This window comes from Haemaphysalis longicornis, unplaced genomic scaffold (assembly GCF_048455015.1).
Source record: "Haemaphysalis longicornis isolate Haplotype H1 unplaced genomic scaffold, Haemaphysalis longicornis Haplotype H1 scaffold_23, whole genome shotgun sequence".
Classification (NCBI taxonomy): domain Eukaryota; kingdom Metazoa; phylum Arthropoda; class Arachnida; order Ixodida; family Ixodidae; genus Haemaphysalis; species Haemaphysalis longicornis.
The window spans coordinates 2,912,594-2,936,492 of NW_027526306.1; the positions used below are offsets into that span (position 1 = coordinate 2,912,594).

Sequence of the window (23,899 nt, forward strand, 5' to 3'; positions counted from 1 at the left end):
CAGCAAACCGCGTTGCGGCGATACTTTTAGCGCGGTTTTGACACAATGACTTGCTTCGGCGGCAAGCGAGCAACCGAAAATGGCGGCGCCAGCGTATACGTGTCTCTACCCTGTACGGCGGATGCGTGAATGAAGGTACTCTAGGCTGCAGAGCGGTCGGTTCCTGTGATGTCATTTGGGACCACGAAAACGCACGATTGAGCGGGAAAATCAAAATTTTAACCTAAATTGTTTAATTTCACAGTGAATAAAGCACCGTTTGTAGCCGGACAAGCGCTGGGGGCACTATAAAACACGAAACCTATCGAATAAAACCAACTTGCATTTTCTCTTCATGGCTCCTTTAAGCAGCGCTGTGCGATAAAAGAACCACATGCCTTGACGTTTAAAGACTGTGCTTTCAGAGGCAACCGGTGCAGGGTTGGAAAACATGGATTCTTTCTCACGTGCACTGCTCAAAGCCGCTAAACTCGAAAGCAAATTCTCGGGCTGTCCTCGGAAGCCCCCGCCTTTGCTATGGCAGCACCTGGACAGTCATGGTAACTTTGGTCTCCGGAGGGAAAATAGCAAATTTCCCGTATATTACGAGAAATATATGTTATATTCCTGACAGTCCCTGGAGAAACCACCGCACTCTTTTTTAGAGTGTACTCATCCAAAAAAGAACAGTGACGCTACTTTGTATACAGGTAAATAAACCTGTTTTGAGCCAAAGTGATAATATATACTTTTGGCCTTGCAATTTTTATATCGAGAGAAGATATTCCAATATTTCGCGCCCCACCTAAAGAATTATGTAATCGATGTTCGTATGCAGAACCCCTTCAAAAATACGCGCTAACCTAGGCAACGGAGCGGCGTTATAACGCAGCCGCGTTCGAACGTCCAAGTGGAAATTAGAAACATTTTATGGTTTCCCGGGAAAAATAAAGCCGCCTCAACATCCAGCGTCCAGTATTAAGGAAAGCACGTCAACTACCTGCGCTCATCGCCACGTTTTGGCTTGGTGCACTGGCAATAAACACAGTTACAAGCAAAGAAAATATTGCATTTTTATGTCACTTAGCGCAGAAAAAAATTTTATTTGTGTTTTTTCTTCGGTTTCAGCGTGCCATCTTTCGTGCCGTCATTGGTGCCGTCTCATTCGCACAACGTGGAGTTGTATACTTCATAAGTTCCGCCCTCACTGCAGTAATGTTTGAAGTATTCACTGCAGCAATCAATGTCTTTTGGGAAGTCTTCACTCTCGCTGGATGGACCACTGGTTTTGGTAATTAATTCTGGCCAAGAGTTTATCTTGACACTCAGATCTTCCAGATACCATAGCTCACAGTGTTTAGCCGATACTTGTTCTTGCCTTGCTTGGAGAGCCGAGTCTGAAAAATTGAAAACCAAGCACAGGAAGCTTTGTCTCGAAAAAAGTCACCACCACTGATAGAATTTTTGTTGCCTATACACAAGGCTCCTCACATTGGCAGAATTATTTGTGCATTCCGAACCCGGTTTTTTTTTCTTATAGCAGATTTATTTTTTTGTTCATCCTTGTTCCAGTGTCACACACAAAAAAATAGTTGAATACAGACTTGTTCCCCGAATTCGACGCACAAGTCACCGAAACAAGTACTCACAGCCAATTGCAGGTTAAACCCATAATAAAAATGGTCACTTCAGGTATCACTCCAGAATTTACCACGCGACAATAGCTTTTAATAAAAGTCAAATAGGTCAAACAAATTTTCAGGATGACCCCGACTCCAAGAAGCATTTCTGAACCACAACACATTTCATGGGCCGAAGTGCTAACCACTGAATATGGTAAGTAGCGGCATCAATAGTTTCTATTTACGTGACTTACTTGAAATTTACAATTTCAGTAGTCACCTGTATAAAGAAATATAGCGCGATCTACGTCGACGTCAACACTACACCTTCAGTGAATGGCTTCTTGGAGTTTTCACAAGATGTGACAGGCGTGTCTGGTCGATACCGTTATTTTACAAAACGGTTCCGTTTTATAAAAAAAGTCGCCAAGCCGCTTCGGCGCACTTATGCGTTGAGCGTATCGGGAAAATTTTAAACTTCTGACACTCGAGGAAAATTTGAAATTTTCTTACACTCCTAAAACGAACAGAGCAGAGCCGCATTAATTACGGCACGAATGTTGTCGTGATGCAGTTCTCGCTTTTTGATCGACGATTCGCGACTACCCGTCGGCCGACTGGTCAGCCCGGCCCGTTTTGTCGGGGTCGTTCGTTCGGCGAGTAACACTACGCGGACTTTTGATAAGCCGGCGTGTTCGGATCGCCGTAGGCATCATATGACAATGCGGTCGGCCAATTAGGAAGCTGCCGTCCTTTCATCGTGATGTCGTTTCATGTCGACATTGTATGGTCAATATAGACGTGAGATAAAAGACTCAATATTGGCGTATAAAAGGCAACTGTAGACGTACACGCAAGCGTGTTTTTCGAACCAAAGGTTTAGCCCTAACCCACCTACGCTGTGCCGACGACGCTTGTCTTTAACAGAATTGCGAGAAAAAAAGCCGTCAAATAGCAGGACCTTAGCTTCGTGGAGCACGCGGCAGAATCGGTGACGTACTTAAGTTTAGATTCCAGTGTCCAAAAATACTCAAGAAAGGTTGGGAAAGGGGTGAAAACTTTTGCAACGCTAGGTCCAGATTTCCGCTGCTTGTAAAGTAGCTATTACTTTGCACAAATGACTCTGAGCACCCAAACTAAATGGGCACCCAATTCATTTAGTTGGCTCAAAACACCTTTCACGGGCCTTTTAACCTCCATGAAGAGAGCACCGATTAGCAACCTGGGCCAGGTATATCTCTTAAGTGAACGTGGCCATGCCACTGTGGTCCTCAGAACTTATATTAGCAACGTGTGGCGATTGTTGCACTGGTTGGAGTGTATAAGCTGCGCGTTTATGTCTTCATGCCACGACTCCAGCATACAAGGACATCCGTGCACTGTTCAGTTACTCATAATCTCTATACCGTATTGCTCGCGCGTGGTTGCGACCCGTTGGACAACAGAGACATATCTAAAGAACATACAAATAATGCGACGTGAAATAATTGCGGCAACACTAATACCATCCAGGGAAAACAAATACAAATAAAAGAAACAACTATGCCCGCGTGGTTACCGCAGCTATACTTCGCTTATAAAGCTACAGAACCGTTGAAACGGACATAAAAGGGGGACAAAAAACTGAAAGGTACGGACTAAAGCGGTGGTCGTGGGCCAAAGAGAAGCATTGTTTATATAGCACACAACATTGAAACATAACCATCGTATAAATAGAAGGGTGTTTCAAGTAACATAAAGAACTAAGAAAAAAATTCCCCCGCATTTCCCCGAGGGGGAGAATGTGAAAGTGCGAATGCACGGTTGTCGGCCCGCTCGCGGCGCTTGCGCTCGGCCCCCGCAGCCCACCGCCTCGCCGCCTTCTCTTCCATCTCTTCCATCGGGTTTGTAGTATCGCGTGTACACCACGCAGTTATCAAGCCGCTATAACGCCGCTGAGTCGCCAACGCACGCCGCTGACGACGTAGTTTGAATGCGTTAAAGATATAAGGCGCGTTCTGACACCGATATCAGCGTCGCGTCCGTGGCTTATTCGGTAGAGCGTCGGGCTGCGGCCCGAAAGTCCTCGGATCGAAACCTGGCACCGGATGCTGTTTCTTTATTATAGAGGAGCACTGCGGACGCCGACGCCGCCGGCGGTGGATGGTTTGGGGTCGCTTATAAAGTGATTCTCACTTAAAAAATCACTCCAGCCACAGCGGGTGGTGATTTATACCTGGCCCTTGGGATTGTAACACAGCAAGAGATACTTTACACCACCAGACTAGCCAGCCCGTATTCGCTGTAAAAGCAACTCGGTACATGTTCAATGGCTGCTACAGATCTGTATTGTTACTGCGAGCTTTTGTCGATCTGAATTAAAGGCTATCAATACACGATTGACTAGCACAGAACAGACCCTTGCCGATTTGGTTGCGCGCATCGCGAAGACGGAAGGCCAGTGCAAATTGCTACCCGATATGCGGTCCGATGTACACATTTTACTCAGCTCATCTGCCCAGACATCAGATAGTATCGCCGGCATTGAGGAAAGGTTGAATGACGCAGAGGATAGGTTGCATCGCTGCAACCTTGTCTTCTATGGCATTGACTTCTATGGCAGTGACGGTTAGTCCGAATCCTGGAGCGATAGCGAAAAACCAGTCGCAGATATTTGCAATGAAACCTTGAAGATAGCACTTTAACCTACGGATATTAGGAGAGCACATCGTATCGGTAAACTTTCTCGTGACAAAAATCGTCCTGTTATTGTAATTTCTTTTCTTTCAATACTAAGGGTGATATTTTATCTAAGGCCTTCAAGCTCAAGCGCACAACAGTCAGTACATCTGAGGCGTTCTGTGCCCCCACTCGTTCATTACATCGCGAGCTCGTTCGTTTCGCCCGAGAACCGAAGGCTCCTTTCAATTTATGCTACAAAAAACTTCTAATCGACAAGAAAACGTACTACTACGACGCTGCTGATAAGGTGGTAAAAGAAAGCGCAGAACAGGCAAGCTAGCAAGCAAACAATATAACGGAACCTTGTCTTTCCAAACCACACCCCGTAACACAACCAAGTGTGCGTCGCTACGCACTAATGACGTCAGAAATTCGATTCTTTGCACTAATATTCGCAGCGTAATTCCGAAGCGTGAAGAAGTATCTGCCGTCATCCAATCACGTGATTGTGATATTGTCGTACTTACCAAAACATGGCTTTCACCGCATATCACTGACGCGGAAGTTGCTCCGTAGTTGCCCGGATTTGCCGTTTACCGCCGTGATCGCTTGCTAAACCGAGGCGGTGGAGTTCTTATTGGAATAAAGAATTCGATTATTCATTTTAAACTAGAGCACGACAGCTCCCTTGTGATAATATACGTAGCATGTCGAACGCTATCCAGCCTTACCATATTAGGAGCGTGCTATCGCCCACCAAAACCAGACGCCGATTTTTGCAGGCACTTTAACGACTCTCTCGACTTTATACGCAAAAAATATCCCCTAACTAAGCTGATAATATGCGCTGATTTTATCTACCTTGCCATTGATTGGAGTGATCAATATCGCGTAACTACCCGGCCAGTTCTTAAGCACCCTACAGGAATTTCGATTAACACAAATCATAACCGAAGCTACGGGACAGACCGCACATACCTCAAATATTCTTGATCTAATTTTAACGCCGGACCGAGCAGTATCGAATCAGTGCATTACCTTTAAGGAAATAAGTGATCATACAGTCATCATAGCTTTCTGAACTCAGCATTTTACACAGAACAACCAGTAGCAAAACGAATTACAGTTTACGACCAAGGAAATTACGAAAAAATTGCACGTGAGCTACAAGGCTTTAACCTTTCTTTCGAGCAAGGTTTTCACGACCGCTCAGTAGAGCACAACTGGAACCTGTTTTTGGAGAAAATTTATAAATTACTGAAAAATATGTCCCAACAGTAAAAATTAGAAGCAAACAATCAGCACCGTGGCTTCCTAGCTGAATTAACAAAAAATACGCAGAAAGAAGCGACTGTTTAGAAAAGCAAAAGCCATAAATAATCCATCCGCATGGAAAGCATATGAAGGCGCACTAAAGAAGCTAACGAAAATATTTTGCATTGCCAAGCATATCTTTTCTGAGACAACATTGTTTAATATGCTACAAACTAATCCAAAATCAATTTTAGAAAACTATAAACCCGTCTCCTGCCACACCAATCAGATTGTTCAACGATAAAAAACGTAGGACTCGGTGCCTGTGAGTTTGCCGCAGTACTTAACGTGGCCTTCTCAGTTTTCACGAAAGGAACCGGCATCAACACCCCTATTCCTCGATCTGGTCATTAATGAACAAATGCTCCCGATAATATTCACACCTGAAGGAATAATGAATATAATTATCAAAATGAAACTATCATCTGCTACTAAACCGGACGGAATCAACTCCAAAATGCTCAAAAATGACAAACAACCTGTTAGTGCCATGCTCGCTTTGCTTTTTTCTCAATCATTGATGTCAAGCGGTATCCCCATTAAATGGAAACTAGGGAATATTGCTCTAACCTTTAAAAACGGCAATAGGTCATCACCGTTGAACTATCGCCCCATTTCCATTACGTCCATTCCATCACAAATATTGGAACACATAATATTTTCGCACATCATTAATCATCTCCAACGGCATAACATTCTCTCCACATCGCAACACGGTTTTCGCAAAGTGCTGTCCTGCGAAACGCAGCTTGCCTCATTTACACATGATTTGCACGTAAAACTTGACAGTAACATCTACACAGACGTACTTTTCGTCGATTTTGAAAAGGCATTCGACAAGGTACCCCACTATCGCCTAATGTGTAAACTATCACTGCTGAATCTTGACCCATTTGCACATATTTGACCGAAAACTTCCTTTCTGGACGAAGCCAATTTGTCATAGTCAATAACGCACACTCTACCACAGCACACGTTTTGTCCAGGGTACCACAGGGTGCTGTACTCGGGCCGTTACTGTTTTTCATTTATGGTAATGATCTGTCATCCGACATTTCTAATAAAATCCGCCTATTTGCGGATGATTGCGTGTTATATTCCAAAATTACATGTAAGCAACAAAAAATTAACCTACAAATTATTCTAATCTACAGGGACATACGTTTTCTATTATAATGTGCGAAGTGTGTCAGCGTATCTTTTGGTTGAGTCATTGAACTGTATGATCCCGTCGGTTGCAGTAAAAATTCTTGACGGTGCGCTGAAGGCTGCCGTGCTCGAAGCTGTTCGATACCGTTTATTGTGAATGTGATACTTTCGCTTTGTATGTGGACGTCGCAACCAAATTTGAAGTTTTCAATGTGGCGTAAGGTTGTTAAACTCACTGTCATCAACCTAAACTGCCATTTGTATAGTGGGTATGTATGATTTATGGTTGGGTATGTCAACTCCTAAACCAAATGCCAATTGATGAATCGGCCTTGATCTTTGATGGCAACTTTCGTCGTCATTATAATCCGCATTTGCGGCTATGTAATAGGATTACATTGCACCTTAACATAACGTGAGATTGTCGTTTTCTCTAAACATGTTTGAGTCCTTGAAATGCGTCACAAGCATAGAGAACTTGTTAAATTTCCCGGAAGCTCCGGACTAATATTGTAGACGTCACTGTAAGAGCCACATGATTCGCAGTGGTGTTGGACGGTGGCAGCAAGTGAAGAATTTTTTAATGACACATTTAGGACTACAAGCACCACAAACAAATTCTAATGAACCCGCCGCGGTGGCTCACTAGCTAAACGCATTGTGCTGCTGAGCACGAAGTTGAGGGTTCAGTTCACGGCCGAGGCAGCCGCTTTTCTGGTGGATGCGAAACGAAAAAAACGCCGGTGTATACGGGATACTAGCGCACGTTAAAGATCCACAGGTGGTCAAAATTAATCCGGAGACCCCAATTACGGCGCGCCTAACCACCTGCATTGCGTCGGCGCGTTAAACCCTACAGTCAATCGATCAAATTTTAATGAGAGATTTCGGTCGGTGCGCAGCTAATGGCCACTCTTTCGGCTCGTTGTTGTTGCGACGGTCTGGATATATTGATATTCATGCCCAATATGCCACATAAGGAGTGACGAAGGTGTGGCCGTTCATAACTAATACAAAGCAAGTGCTTTACGTAAAGCGACAGTGCTGCACGATTAGCCTGACTTCTACAATATTTAGCTAATTTCTGCGTAGATAAGAAAAAGACAAAACTATATATTAGCACCAACAATAAAAAGACTGGTGAAGCTTGCACTAAGCAGCACAAGACCTGAACCGTAGTTAAGATGCAGGATTTCTTTCTACGTCAGCGCTGAAGGACACATCACCACGCATTTGTACAGGTTTGAAATTGTCTTTTTACATGTTTCGTCTCAATTTGCACAGTGGTACTAGTAGCAATTATTATAAGCTTTCATATCGTCGTGTTCCTCATGCTAAGCATTACTTCCGCGGGAGCGATTCACGACAGATGGGTCGCAGCGGTGGCGTGTATGTGCCCTACGCATGAGTGCCTTTTCCGAAGTTTCATCGACGTTCCGTGGAGCTTGTGTTCCGCGGAGCTGTGGCGTGGTAGTTTGCTAGGACGTGCGAGGCGCTTCCTGGGGTTTTCGCCTGTGTTCTTTTTGTCACTGCGCCATCAGGGATGCTCGGCGGTCACCGCGTGGCACGCGCTAATTAGCGCGAGGCATTTTCTAAGTAATGAGGTTTTGTCCAGTTTTTTTTTGCCAAAGTCACTGCCCGTGCCGTGGACGCTCGGCGGCCCCCGCGAGCCTGGCGATCACGAGCGCTCGGAATTTTGTGGCGCTTTAACGCGTTAGGCTGCACACAGTTTGGCCAGCTAAAACACCTCCACTGTTAATTAAGGTTTGCAACAGCTCTACAAATTTATCTCTTCGTAAGCTGCCATAGGTGAAATGTAGAATGCATGCCGATGAGGCTGTCGCTGTTCCTGGTAACATTGCAAACACTGCTAGCGACAGCAATAGTGAATACCTCTAATTTCCTTGGAGCTGGTTTTCTTGCTGCGGAAAAGAATGACACAAACTTTTTCCCGTTGAGAAAAACACAGGTGGATAGCATCCAGTGAAAGTTACAATAAATGAATGCGTGCTGTACTTTAGGCTGAGGGATTTATAAATAAATAGATAGATGCAGAAAACACCGAAATCTCTTGTTAAATCATTAATGCGTTATTTCACTGTGTTGCCAGTGGCTAACGATTTTTGTGTGTGAAATACCCCTATGCTGCCTACAATATCTGTTTTAAATAAACGTTTTCTAATCCTGAAATCTTAAACAATTAAGTCCTTACCGATTTTAAATGTACCGAAAATATATATTTTCGTTACACCTATTGCCTAAGAGACCTGCATTCGAGCAGCAGCTGTCCAATTCCGGTCACCCGAAAACCACGTAGAAACCATGGGTTGAAATTGCACTTGGAAGCACTAAGCCCCTACTTGTGTGTTAGACATTCTACTTTAAACAACTTGCCTACTTTTCAGGCGAATTCGTGTGGGTATCCCCGATAGATATGCTCAGAGGTATCAGACGCGATTGTACTTTGAACATATTTGTAGTTCAAATGCGGGCAGATGGAATGAATTATTTAAAAAAAAACGTTCCTACGCTGACGGAATATATTTAACAAGAAAATCTACTTACCTTGGAATTCTTTTAGTGACGAACTAACTTGAACAACAGCGCAATGCGTATCCAGATATTTGAATTCCCATTGTGGAGGTGGAAGATGGTATCCTAGTGGCTCTGCGCAAAGTAACAAAATTATTCGCTCGAATGCACTCCCAATATGTTCGAGAAATTACACAAAGATGTTTTATGTGCAACGTTTGTGGTTTACTCAGGGCGAAGCCGTTTTATAGCATATCATATTGCGGAGATTAGTCTTAGTGTCAAAGTAATACGCACGGAGTGCATAAAGACGTTCGTGAAAATTCGAAAGGGAGTGCACATGGGCACAAGGTAATGTGGAAAATGTGGATTAAAAATATTTCTGCTAAAGTTAGTCTAACAATCTTATTAGACATAATGTAAAGACAGTGTCCTGTATATTTGTCGTTCAGTGAGCAACGTGAGGAAAATCAATACTTGCAAATAGTCGAAACGAAACTCCTATTACCAGTTCTCCCCCTAATGTTCCCGCAGTTTTAGCTAATATTCTACCAATTGTCCATGAACATTATGACTCCATCCGTCACAGTTTTGCAGACTTCTCCTGAGCTCGGCTGCGTGGCTCATGTACTGTTGTGAAAGGTAAAAGTGAAGCTTTTGCTTGCCCGGTTTGTGTTCTTTTTCCTTGCATATTTTAGACGCTTTCTTAAACTCGGTCACATATTTTTCGAATTCGCATAACTGAATACACAAAAAAGGGGAAAACTCAAAGTTACGAAGGCTGTGGGCTTAGGTGCCAGTCACAAACCCCTTTCGAGTCATCCTCACTATCATACAGTAAAGTGTCCGCGCAAAGGCATGTTAAAGGGTTAATATAAGGCATTAAATCAAAGTATGGAAGCCTGGGGCTTTTTTTATTATAAAAAGCGCAAGCGCATTGTAAAGTATTTCAGAACAATTTTGTTGAGGAATAGAGAGAACAAGAAAGTTCACTGGGAGCGTAACAACGTGAGCTATATACTGAGCCGACGAATTGTTTTGACACTCCTGTTTTGGTGCAGTTGTTTTGGCACTCCTTTCAATCAGCTGGGGTTGTGAGTCGGATGTGGAGCTCAACAGCGAATTTCACGACATCTACACAGAAAGAGGCTTTACGCTAGAAATTTGAAGGCATTCAGTACTTTTAAAATGGGGAGAGATTGTGTACGGCACATAAAAATGGAAATAACCCTAAAATGCTGACGTGAAGAGATATAGAAAATGAACTAACAAATAGCATGCGATCCATACTTAGCGTATGTAAAGTACAAAATAGAACTATGGAATAACTCACTCGCGTAAATTCGTTTCTTGCTGCTAAGGAGGTTAAAAATGTGAGTCGTTTTTTGGGTTTGCCATTCTTTGATGCATTTATGGCGGTTAGCCTCCCAGTAGGTTTTTATGCAGGCTGTTTTAAAAAAGAAACCTTTATGTCAATAACAACAATGCTCCCTGTTGTATATTGTGTTTGAACGTCCCGCGGAACTCTCATGTGTATCGATGAGCCCCGCGACGAAGACGACAAAGAAGGAGGGATGTACGTGCAGCATGCACCGAGTGCTGTACCTTTGCTTTGTCTGCTTCACAGAACAAGACGCTCGCTGACATGGATACCTGGTTTTGCCTCTCCTTTATGAGACGCCACTAGACCCTAAGGCTCAGTTTTTCAACATCGGTTTTGGTGCCGATACCCCGGAAATCAAACCAGGAGCACGAGCCTTTTATTCACCGCGTGGGTGAGCTGCGCTTCGAGATGGACTGGCATGGAGCGAGAAATGATGACGGGGGCCTCACGACGAGCCATGAACACGAAGATTATAAGTGAGGTCGACCGCGTGCTGCAGTTTTATCAGTTCAATCTTTCATTGCTTCGAATTCAGTCCAACCGCTTGTGTCCCAGGAACTTGGAACTTCGAACCTTGAACAAAGATGCTGGAGCACGCCTGACCAGTGATCTAGCAGCAAGCGACTGCGACGTCGTCATGGAGGGCGACGACGCCGCGAACAGCGCGTTGGCGTTGCTTGACCACCTCATTGACGTACTGCAGGCCTGTGCAATGCCTTCGTCTTCCGTTCCATCTTAAGGAGCGGCCGATACCTTCTCAGAAACAGCACCTAGCTGACACCAACTTCCTCCATGTTACTTCGGAAGGAGGCTTCTGAAGTTCGAGCTCTATCGGTTTGGCGGAACAGTTACTAGGTGTGAGCCGTGTACGACGCGGATCGCTTCCATTGTTGATATTTCTTCTGTACGGATATGCTGCGCGCACCCCGTCTAGATTTCGGGTGTGTCACTTCTGCTATAATGATGCGCTCGAAATTCTGAACCGTCGTTCTGGAAACGTTAAAGTGGTTGAGCATAAATACCTGGGGAATTTGCGAATTCTCAAACGTGTAAGCTTCTCTAGCAACATGACTGCTCTGCGCTAGATTTTGGACACGTTGAAATTGAAGAGGAGGGGCTGCATAGCCTGGCATTGACGCAGTCGTCATACGCAGCTATGCTAAACAAGGTGCTGCGAAAGGTGATCCCAGCCGAAAACTGCATAAACGAAACAGTGGAGAACACGGAAGGAAATATCCATGCTTCCTCTAATGAACTCGACCAGCTGCTTACATTTCTCCTCAACGAAGCAGAACGCCGAGAAATGTCTTCTCTGATAAACAATTGGCGCAAACCATACGAAAAGAATATTTCAATCTTGAACCGATGTTCCAAGAAGCAAACTACGACTCCTGCCGCGTCAGCTCTTCAGAATATTGCGGGGACGTTCCATCCGTTGTGTGTTTTATGCTCTGCTACCCCGCAAAAGACATAGGACTGCATGAGGGACACAACCCTGGCGAAGAAGCCTAACCAACAAGCAACTCACGGTTGGCATTTCAGGCGCACAGCGAAAGGCCACCTAGTCCATGAGTCATTGTTTAGTAGCGCTTGAAACCGGACTAGTTCGTGATTGGCGACGAGGAATGCCATAACAGGCATGAAAACAACGACACGCTTCATGTATGTGCCATGGTCGTAATGCGGGTATACCATCATCATCGTCAGCATCATAATCATGAGCTCATCTACGCCCTCTGCAGGGCGAAGGCCTCTCCAATGGATCTCCATTTATTCCTGTCCGGTGCTCATTGCGACCAATTTACCTTTGGAAACTTATTGATCTCATCTGCCCATTTACCTTTCTGCCACCCCCCGCCACGTTTGCCTTTTCTAGTTATCCAATCTGTTACACTTAATGACCAACGATTATCTTGCCACCACATGCCCTTCGCACCCCCATTTCTCATTTTCTACTAATATGTCATTACACGCGTTTTTTTCCTGACCCACTCTGCTCTCTTCTTGTCATTTAATGCTACACCTATCATCTTCTGTTTCATTGGTTTTTCAGTCGCATACACTTTAAGTTGAACCCTCTTAGTCAGCCTCCACGTTTCTGCCCCGTAAGTGAGTACCACTAAGATGCAACTGTCCTACAGTTTCGTCTCCAGGGTGATGTCAGGCACCCATTTATTATCTGAAAATTCCTGCTGAATTCACTCTACCCCTCCATACTTTTAATTATGATATGTCTTATGGTTCACATCCGGCGTCGCTACTTGGTCTAACTAGATATATTCGCTTACCCCTTCACTGCCTCGCCACCTATTTCAAACCGCAGTTCTGTCCCGAGGTTTTCAAACATTGCTTTAGTTTTTTGCATATCAATTTTCAAGCCCACTATTCTACTCTGCTTGTCCAGTGCTGTAATCATGCTTTGAAATTTGACCCTCGAGTTACTTAGAAAGGCAACGTCATTCGGAAATGTGAGGTCACTCAGGTATTCTCCTTTAACCCTTACCCCCAACTCATCCCAATATAATTTCTGAATACCTCTTGTAAACATGCAGTGAATAACATTACGGAGATTGTGTCTCCTCGTCTTGTACTCTCCCTTTCAGGTATTTTACTGCTCTCCTTATGTAGGACGATGGTAGCAGTGAACCCATTGTATATATCCTCCAGTATTCTACCGTAATGGTCGTCTACAGCCTTATTCTGCAGTACCTGAATGACTGCTGAGGTATCGACAAAGTCAAATGCTTTCTCATAATCTATGAAGGGTATATATAGAGGTTGAGTATACTCCACGCACTTCTGTATCACCTGATTGATCGTGTGAAGAAGGTCAATTGTTGAATATCCTTTAGGAAACCCGGCTTGTTCTTAAGGTTCACTTAAATATAAGGCGGCAGAAATTATGATTTTCTTGGTAAGTAGCTTGTACACGGCTGACAGTGGGCTGATCGTCCTGTAAATTTTCAAGTCCTTCACGTCACCGTTCTTATGGATTAAGATAATGTTCACGTTTTTACAATATTCCAGTAGACTCGCGGTCATTAGGCATTGCGTACACAGGTTTGCCCATTTTTTCTTTCTTTTATGCTGAGTAAAAGCTGTTCAATGAAAATCCTAGTACAATTTGCCTGCCACCTTCAAGAGATCTGCTGTTATCTGATCCTCACCCAGTGCTTTCCCCGCTTGCATTTTTCAAAGACTTCCTGACTTCCTCTGCCGTTACTGGTAGGATGCCTATCTCCTGTGAAAAACGTCTTCTTAACGTATTATCCGGGATGTCGCGGATACTGCGACATCTTCGACTTTCTAGACCATGCTCCACTTATGCTGAGCAGCTAAAAGTTATGATGTAAGTCGCGCATGGAATGTTTTAGCTTCTCGATTCATCAATGACCTTCTACACCAGACGTGTAGAGCACGAATGATGGCTTCTGAGCGGTGTTCCCGCATCCGCGGAGTCATCGGCAGTGAAAAGCACAGAACGTTCGGCAGAGAGAGCGTTCTTCCAAACTGAAGCTCACTACTGTATCCGAAACAGTACCTTCCATCAAAGCTTCTGGTAAAGTGGGTGGACCGAAAAGACGATACGAAATAGTGAGGTTTCCGCTTGGCAGTCAGCACTACCGCATTACAGTCGATATAGAAGGCATAGTCGTGCTTTTTGTATACAAAGAGGTGGCTGAACCACCGAGTGCTATCCCGTTTCTCCCAGACATGGCTGCACAAGGAAAGGATCTCGCGGATGATGTCCTTTATCAAGGCATCATTCGTGACGTCGGTGCCATTGTCCTCATTGGCTATGACCAACTGTGGAAGTTGATGGCGAGTAAGAGCGAAGCAACCTGACATGAAGATAACTGATTGCGATAACTGATTAAATATGGGGTTTAACGTTCCGAAAACCCCACATTACCACCACTAGCACCAAATGGGCGGTAATCTGCGAAGCTCTTTACCGGGCGCTAGAAGCAAACGACACAAAGCAAACACCAAAGTATGTGTCCTTCGAACGTACTCCCACGACGGTGATACGGCAGCTTTCCCGTTACAAAGACCTCGGAACCTCGATACCACTGGAATGTATCAGCAAGATTCAAAAGTTAGCGAGTAATTTCAGAACACTTCCGTCATTCCCAATGAGTGCTCTACAAGAACGTTTGCATTTAAATTACCGCTCGTTCACATGCCTGAAAATCCAGGGCTTTGCGGGATGGACAGGCTAGTGCCATCCGACAACGGACCTATGAGAGTCTGGGAGAAACCTAACAGGGAACATGCTAAGGATGGGTACAACAAAATAGTGGAAAATGAACTATTCCATATTGAACATCTGTGCTGTATGTCACACAAACAGGTGACCACGAAGCTCTAAAGGCATGACATCGCATACCATTTTAAACTCACGCAACACGTCATGGGTGTGCTCTCGGAGCGAGCAACTCAAAAGACTTATGAGTGGGAATGCCGACCTCCTTCACAATGTAAAAAAATTCACTCTTTCAGGATCAAAAGACCGCCAGACCTACACATGGCGTACCACATTCGTAGCCGCCATTTCTCTTGGTTAGTGGCGCTATCCCGAGAATGAAGAAGCGCATTGGGAATTCGGATTCAGACGACATGAGAAGACATGAATGGGGATTCAGAAAATCTTGCTGCTCGCCTACCATTGCTGCCCATACCTCATCACCAACCACATGCACCGGCGTCTGCTTGATAGCGAATTCGGAAGCCCTGTTGAACTCCGTGCCCAGTTTTGGGTTATTAGAGGCAGACAGCGTGCGAAAACTGTCATCTATTGTGCAGAGTTTGTGCGAGTACAGCTGTTGTGCCCGTTAAAGGTGGGTGTGTGAACGTTGTCGGGCATGGAAGAACTTGTAAATAGTGTTTGAAACTCCCGCGGAACTGAAACATGGTTCTAATGGGCCGCGTAATGAAGAGGAGTATGTAGGAGGGATGTGCAAGCAGAACGCAGCGCGTGCTGGGCTTTTGTTTTGTCAACTTCAAAGGACAACAACCTCATTTTTTAATTGCGAGAGATTGCCCTACGGCATAGCGGAAAGTTTTAAACGTACACAATTGCACCTGTTTCACACGGAAATCCATGAAGATACCAGTGCTCGGGTCCCTATTAACAACGCCGAAGATCTGGGGGCCTGAAAGGATGGAGCCCTGTGGCGTGGAGGTGTTGCATTCTGGGGTTTTTGAGACCTCTGCACGTACACAACAGGTGTGCAACGTCAGCGGCTCACACATGAGTCACACAGAAGGGGCAGGTATCCGCGAACTGGGCGTGATATTGGGGAGGCCAAGCATGAGTGAGTGCTTGGGATAACGCCACCCCAACTTGAAGCCTCCGCAGCAGGACTTCTCGCAGCGAACTAGCCCACTTAATAGGCAGTTCCACGCGGTTGAAGTAAAGCACGCGTGGCGTTTGGCAGCCTATTCTTTTCTACCATCAGTTCGTCTACGGTAGATACTAGAAGTGTAATGGCCACGGGAGGTATCTTCGGTGGCAGGCGATATCTGCCGCTGTGTGTCCAGAAAGCATAACAAGGCGAATCCACAGCACACGACAGGGCATGGGTAGGTGTTCATCATCGCGTGATAGCATGCAGACACGCTTGTACACTGCGCAACGCAAAGGGAATCCCGAATAGCTGCCTGTTCAGTCTGTGAAAATGTACAGCTTTGCCGCGCTTGTCACGATCAATACAAGTGCCTGCAGACCATCCCTAATGACAGTTAGTTCTTCTAGCAGGATTCGTAGAGCACGGAGAGTCTCGTACACGCAGCTTTGGTTCAAGGCTTGGTAAGACGGGCGCCTCAAAGCCGTGGTGACGATGCTGTCGCATGTTTCGAGGTCCACGAAAGCCTTGAAAACCGGTTGCGTCGCAGGCGCCCTGTCAAAAACGCCAAGGATGGTGTGCAGGGGCCGATGAAGGCCCGAAGTATTGACATGGAGCGTTGTCACAGGCTTGTTATCCGTCACCGGATCGTAAACCCTGTGTGGCCTAGGGGCCGAAAAGACTGGCATCATATCGGGTGGCTGGCCCATGTACGCGGTGAGAGCTTCCTCCTCTGGAACTAGTACATGGTTGATCTTACAGGCAGAACGACGCTTAATAATGGTTTCCTCGAGCGTGTTTAATTCAGCTTCTGCTTCCAGCTGCGGAATCTGTATTCTGCGGGGGAGACCAGTGATGTTGCGCATGGTGGCGCTATTATTCGCCTCAAGCCGATCCCATTTCGCTTGCGCCATGTGATGGAACTGTGCCTGGTACACGAGACTTGGGTGTAGCCCGAATCCCGCTAGTAGACGGACAATCGCCCAGCAGGCGCCGCCAGACTTTCGAGAGATGCGGTGAACAAGGTGGTGCACTTTTCAGGCTTTCTGTCGAGGAGATCATAACCACTGAGCTGCCGACCCTGAGGCCGGTATGTCTAGGCTCAGAACCCGGAGGTGTGAGACAATGAGAATCGCAGTATATTCAACTGCAGTGATATCGGAGATACTGCAAGACATCGACCGCCCCAAGTGTTGGCGACTAGAAGTGCAGCAGTCTTCTCTTGAGAGAGGGTGATGACACAATTACCCACATACTCCCTATTTCTGACAGTTTGTTAACGCTTGCTGGGGGCGCTTGGCTTGTCTTTGCAGGCTGGTTGGGCTGTCCATACAGTCATGTCAATGGCGTACATGAGAAAATAGGCGCAGTGAAAAGCTGCAAGGTGCCAGCCTAGCGGAAACAAGACGTGTTAAAAAATCGCTGGCAATTACAATACTTCCTAAGGTGATATTTGGGCGCTGCAGCTGTGCGCTGAGGCACTACTCATCCGTGGGTACTCTCGACGGCAGCGATGATGAACCTCTGCGTAGTGGCACGAAGTGCGTCACAGGAAGGCATTACGACGCGCGTCTTAAGCAGAGAGCGCAAACAACCTAAACGCCCACGCCCCCCTAAGGTTTTCGCCAGCGTCGCGCAGGAGATCGTCTCTTGCAGGCACAGCATACCGCGCCCCCCTCCCCCATACCACACTTTCAGAAAGCGCTCGCAATGCCACAGCGAACCGCCGTCATTTCAAAATTTCGCGACACTCTCCTCCTTACAGCATACTGCCGCCCACCCCAACATACCGACATACCGTCCACTCCATTCTACCGCCCACTCCAACAGCACGCTTTCGGAGAGCGCTCGCGCCGCCGCGGCGAACCGCCCTCCCCTCACAATATTGCGGCACTATCCCCCTTACATTACTTTCACTATTCGGTCTTGCCATCGTTCAATGGTGACGACAGCGACGGAACCGACTCAGCCCAGAGACGTGCGCCATAGGGCTGCGCCCTAAAAGTTAAAAGGAAAGACTTGTTGTATGCCTCGCACTAGTGTAAAGGAGCCGAAACGTCCACCGTTGATGCGAAAGGAAAAATAGCGGTGCTGTAGGATGTGCCGGACACAGACATTGACTTTGCCTGGAAGGCGGGGACAACTTAGCAGCGTGACTAAGATTGCAGCGTGACTAACATTGTCATATGCCTTGCGTATGTCCATACCTAGCACAGTCCCCTCACGGCGAGAACGGCCTCTCGCCACAACCATTGACGACCGGTATTCAGAACCATCCTCAGTAGCAAGACGAGGCCTGAATTGGAACTATCAAACCATCACTGAAGACGGGTCGCAAGCATTCGCTCCAACAGCTTGCACAGCGTAGATGTCAAGGCGATCAGGCGCATGTGGCGAAGTTCATGTGGTGGTTTGCCGTGATGAGGGATGTGGACAATATCCGCCCGAAGCCAAGATTCAGGGCGTTTACCCTAGTGGCTTTCATTGTAGGGTTAGGCGATGAGGCGCGCCGTAGTGGAGGGCTCCGAATTAATTTTGACCTTTAATGTGCGCCGAAATCTCGTACACACGAGCGCTTTTGCTTTTCGCCTCCATCAGAAAAGCGGCCACCGCGGCCGGGAATCGAGCCCGCGACCTCGTGCTCAGCAGCGCAACGCCTTAGCCACTGAACCACACCTGATTTAAGGCACACCTGATTAAGTGGCACACCTGATTTAAGGAGTGCAGACGCATTATGAGAGCTCGAACAGTATTGGGGACAGAACCGCGCCTTGCGGCGTACCCCTACTTCCGCACGAGAAAACGTCGGATTGTAGGTCTCCCATCTTGATGATAGTTTTGCGGTCTGTGACAAAACAACGGACATATTCGTAAATTATTTCGCCGCAGCCGAGGTCGTTGAGGTTCTTCATATAGGCGCCGTGAGCCACGTTGTCGAAGGCCCCCTTGAGATCTAATGTGAGGATGGCCTTTGGCGTGGTCCTACTGGCTGCTTCGAAGATGTCGGATTTCAGTTGAAGTAGGATGTCTTGCGTGGATAGGTGCGGGCGAAATCCGAACATGTTCTGGAGCATTTGGTCTGTAGTTTCTAAGTGCCTTTGCAACCTGTATAGAACAACGTGTTCCATCACCTTCCCGATGCAGGAGGTGAGGGAAATCGGGCGGAGGTTGTCGACGCATGGCGTCTTGCCCGGTTTGGGTAGGAATCTCACTTCCGCCTCCTTCCATGAACTCGGGAGAATGCTGCTCATCCAGCAATCGTTTATGTAGGTGGACAGAGCAACGATGGAATCGTCGTCCAGGTTTGCCAGGGCTTTGTTAGTTATTTTTCCATGCCAGGAGACGTGTTCCGGCAGATCTTGGCCAGGGCCGCCCGCACCTCAAACGGTGTTATTGGCTGATCAAGGGTGGCATTTGGTGGTCCACTATATGTCGATAAAACTTCCTTGGGTGTGTCCGGGAAATACCTGTTCTTGAGGGCACTCATGAGGTCCTCTCCAGATTCTTGGTACTGGTGTATTATATACTGCATTGTCTTGCTAGATTCTAGCTTGCTCTTGGTAGGGTCTATCAGATATCTAAGAATTTGCCATGACTTCGAAGTGCTGAGTCTTCCGTTTAAGGTGTCACATATATCTAGCCAGTTTTGGCGGCAAAGCTGCGCCGCATACTGGGCCGCTTCTGTGTTGAGTTTGGCAATTCGTAAGCGGAGCTTTCTGTTGTGTCTCTGCTTCCTCCATCTCCGCAGTAAGCTGCGCCGGGCTTCCCAGAAGTGAAGCAAGTGATTGTCCACTGCCGGTGTTTGATTGGAAATTTGAATTTTCTTTGTGTTTTGTGAAATATCGTTGCAGAGGTCTTGGGTCCATGCGTTTATGTCTTCTATTGTGGTGGTGGGGTCTTGACTTCTTTTTTTCCGTATCGCGTCCCAGTTCGTAAGTTTCGCTTCTCTTAATTGCCGTCTGTATGACGGGCCATACACTTTAGTCTCGATGATCATGTGATCACTTCCTAAGCTTTCCTCACAATTCCTCCAATTAACGTTGAAGATGTTTGATGTTAAGGTAAGATTCGGACAGGTATCTCTCGTCGAGCTAGTGCCGATTCTGGTTAGCGTGCATGGGTCTGTGATGAGGGTGAGGCTCTCTTTGTGGATAATGTTGGAGAGCTCTCTTCCTCGTTTGGTTTGATACATGTAGCCCCAGGCTTGGTGTGCGGCGTTTAGGTCCCCTGCGATGACAAAGGGATTAAAGCCCGCTATTCTTTTTGCCTGTCGAATGATATCCGCCAGTCCAGGGGCTTTGTTTTTCGGCCGGCAATAGATGTTGAGGATAAAAATGGTTCGACCTCTTTTTGTTTTTTGAGGAACTAGTTCGGTTACAATATTATCGTGAGTGTTTGTTGTCAAGGGGTGTTGAACAGCCGTGATATCTTTCCTAATTAGGGTGCAGACATCCCTTCCGTTATTAGTGATGTGGGTTGCGTAGCCAGAAATTTTCGCGTGGTGGGCCGTTTCGCAGAGAGCTATTACATCGGGGGGTTGAGATTGATTAGCAATATATTGTTGTAAGTCATCCTTCTTAAGTCTAACGCTTCGGCAATTCCACTGCCAGATTAGTAGCGGAGATTTCGGACTCTGTCTGTAGTTAGTCTTCACTATTGGTGATGTAGCTTTCGGCCGTCGTGTCTGTCTGTCCTGGGCGGAGGTACGGTTTGTCCCTTCTTGAGTGACAGCCGGTGCTTGTCGAGTGCTGAAGTTCTAGGCGCTCGATTCTGGTTTGGGTGCTCTGCATTTGTCCTGATAGCTGCGCCACTTGACTTCCAAGTTTCCCTAGCTGAGCGGAGATGGTCTTTAGCTGGCCCCGACGAGACTAGTGAGTTGCTCGAGACCGCTTTGGAATTCTTCTTTGTTTATATAACTTACGGTGTTTTCGTCCTGCATAGGGGACGCCTGTTCCAGTCTTCGTTTTTTTTCTATAGCGGGTTGTGTCAGAGGTGTCGTGATGGGCTCTTCTGAGGCATCTTCAGGGAGCGTACCGGGTTGTGTTTGTGGGGTTGGCGCGGATGTTTTCTTGAGTAGTTGTGTCATGAGGGATTTGAGTGATTGAATTTCTGCCCTCAGTGTCCTGATTTCTTGTTGTAGTTTATCACATTCGCTGCACTGTGGACTGGACAGACGAGCAGTGGGAGAGAGAACGGATGCCCAGCTCACCTTGCTCCCGTCAGCGTCGTTGTCCTGCCGCCCTTGCCTCTTTCCGTGTTGTCGGGACTTTGACCGGGACCGCGAACGGTTCCCCTGGGGTCGGAAGGTTGATCGTGACTTTGAGCGCCCGGCTGGCCCACTGTTCCCCCGGGTGGCACTGCGGGACCGGTGGGTGGACTCCGTCGGACTCGAGGGGTGGTCACGTTCCCATTTCTTCTTTCGGAGAAGGTACAGCTCCCGGAACGGCATTCTGCATTCCTTGCTGGCGGTGAGGTGGTCCCCCTGGCACAGCTCACATTTGGGGTTGCACAGGTGGTCAGGTAGTGGGTCACAGGCACCGCAGCGTTCGCATGCTATGACGTCTGGCGTTGGGCACACGTCGGAGCGGTGACCTTGCTTGAAGCACTTGAAGCAGTACGGAAGGGTTTTTTTGTACAGATTACAACGAGTTTCTACTCCTTTGTAGTAGACATAGAAAGGGACTCTCTGTCCGAGGATGGTAATCACCACCGAGGCCGATTGTCCAAGTCGTAGACACGCCGCGAATTTGTATCCGGGCATCCATAAATCTTCGAGAATTTCTTTCGGGGTGTACTCGATCGGTATGTCGTGCAAGACACCCTTACTTGAATCCTCGGGGAAGAGGCCGTAATGATTGATTTTGAAACACTTGCCGTTGATGTTGAGCTGGGTGATGTTGTCAAGCTTCCTTGCTGCGAATTCGTGAGGTGTGCTCACGGTCGCGATGTTTTGGTCGTAGTCGATTCTGATCTTGATGCTTGCTTATTTCCATGAGAGTTGAGCAGCGTTGAGTATGCTGTCGGAGATGGTTGCCGCTTGGTATTTTCGGACGTCAAGGCCCTCCGTGGGTCTGATAACCATCTTAAAGTCATCTTTCGGTAGCAGTGGCGGCTTCGGGGAGACGCGAGGCTTGTCTGCTTTTGCTTCCTGGGCTGTATTTGTAGTGGGATGAAGCTGTGTTTCGTCTCCCAGCAGTCCGTTCTTGTTGTTCTTTCTCTTCGACTTGCTAACTACCTCGATCCAGTTGCCTTGACTAGTGTCTTCGTCGTCTCTTTCCTGGTCATACTCATTCAGCTCCATGCGCGTATCTTGTGGTCAATCGTTCTCCGGCACTTTGGAAGCTACTGCGTCCACGACAGGAGCTGGCGGCACCATCAGGAGCCGCGTCTGAGCCGGCCTGTTCCAAAGTAGGCTTAGCTCGTGAGCTCCCGCTTCGGAAGTTCAGATAGCCGTAAGTTCATGAAATCGTGACTTACGGCAAGAATGTTGGGTTCCCCGTGGTCCTCGCGACATTGGGCGGGTGGTCTGATGATTTTTCGGTGGATTTCAGGAGTTCTTCCGTTATTTTGATGCGTTATTTGCAGAGTCTGAACACAGCCAGATACATCGACGACGACGATGATGATCGCCCTCTCGCTTGAAGGATCGCGGCCAAGAATTCAACCATTGTAAACGGGGACTGAATTTGCGAAGCGGCTTCGTGAGTTGACGGTAAAGCCACACCGTCCGACAGAAGGAACGGGACCGGCTTTGCTTTTGGCACAGCATCAAAGGCCGCAAAATGAGGCCCGGACAACACTTGGGCGAATTGTATGGGATCCTGGTGTCATGCAAGGCAAGCCATGGCTGCGGCTTCCGGAGGGCGACTGCCAGATTCCATGGCGCGAAAAGTGCGCCAGGCGGGTGGCGTTGAAGGAACTAGTTCGGTTAGAATATTATCGTGAGTGTTTGTTGTCAAGGGGTGTTGAACAGCCATGATATCTTTCCTAATTAGGGTGCAGACATCCCTTCCGTTATTAGTGATGTGGGTTGCGTAGCCAGGAATTTTCGCGTGGTGGGCCGTTTCGTGGAGAGCTATTACATCGGGGCGAAGAGATTGATTAGCAATATATTGTTGTAAGTCATCCTTCTTAAGTCTAACGCTTCGGCAATTCCACTGCCAGATTAGTAGCGGAGATTGCGGACTCTGTCTGTAGTTAGTCTTCACTATTGGTGATGTAGCTTTCGGCCGTCGTGTCTGTCTGTCCTGGGCGGAGGTACGGTTTGTCCCTTCTTGAGTGACAGCCGGTGCTTGTCGAGTGCTGAAGTTCTAGGCGCTCGATTCTGGTTTGGGTGCTCTGCATTTGTCCTGATAGCTGCGCCACTTGACTTCCAAGTTTCCCTACCTGAGCGGAGATGGTCTTTAGCTGGCCCGGACGAGACTAGTGAGTTGCTCGAGACTGCTTTGGAATTCTTCTTTGTTTATATAACTTACGGTGTTTTCGTTCTGCATAGGGGACGCCTGTTCCAGTCTTCGTTTTTTTTCTATAGCGGGTTGTGTCAGAGGTGTCGTGATGGGCTCTTCTGAGGCATCTTGAGGGAGCGTACCGGGTTGTGTTTGTGGGGTTGGCGCGGATGTTTTCTTGAGTAGTTGTGTCATGAGGGATTTGAGTGATTGAATTTCTGCCCTGAGTGTCCTGATTTCTTGTTGTAGTTTATCACATTCGCTGCACTGTGGACTGGACAGACGAGCAGTGGGAGAGAGAACGGATGCCCAGCTCACCTTGCTCCCGTCAGCGTCGTTGTCCTGCCGCCCTTGCCTCTCCCCGTGTTGTCGGGACTTTGACCGGGACCGTGAACGGTTCCCCTGGGGTCGGAAGGTTGATCGTGACTTTGAGCGCCCGGCTGGCCCACTGTTCCCCCGGGTGGC

General features: G+C 47.2%; 1 long non-coding RNA gene across 1 annotated transcript in view; it reads right to left on the reverse strand.

Moving 5' to 3' along the window:
• Nucleotides 1-1,093: 1,093 nt before the first annotated feature.
• LOC144172522 (uncharacterized) overlaps nt 1,094-23,899 on the reverse strand; it is a 56,366-nt gene continuing 33,560 nt past the window's right edge. The window contains exons 4-5 of the long non-coding RNA XR_013323029.1: nt 9,291-9,392; nt 1,094-1,376 (exon numbers count right to left, since the gene is read on the reverse strand). This is a non-coding gene — a long non-coding RNA (uncharacterized LOC144172522). The remainder of the gene's footprint in view (nt 1,377-9,290; nt 9,393-23,899) is intronic.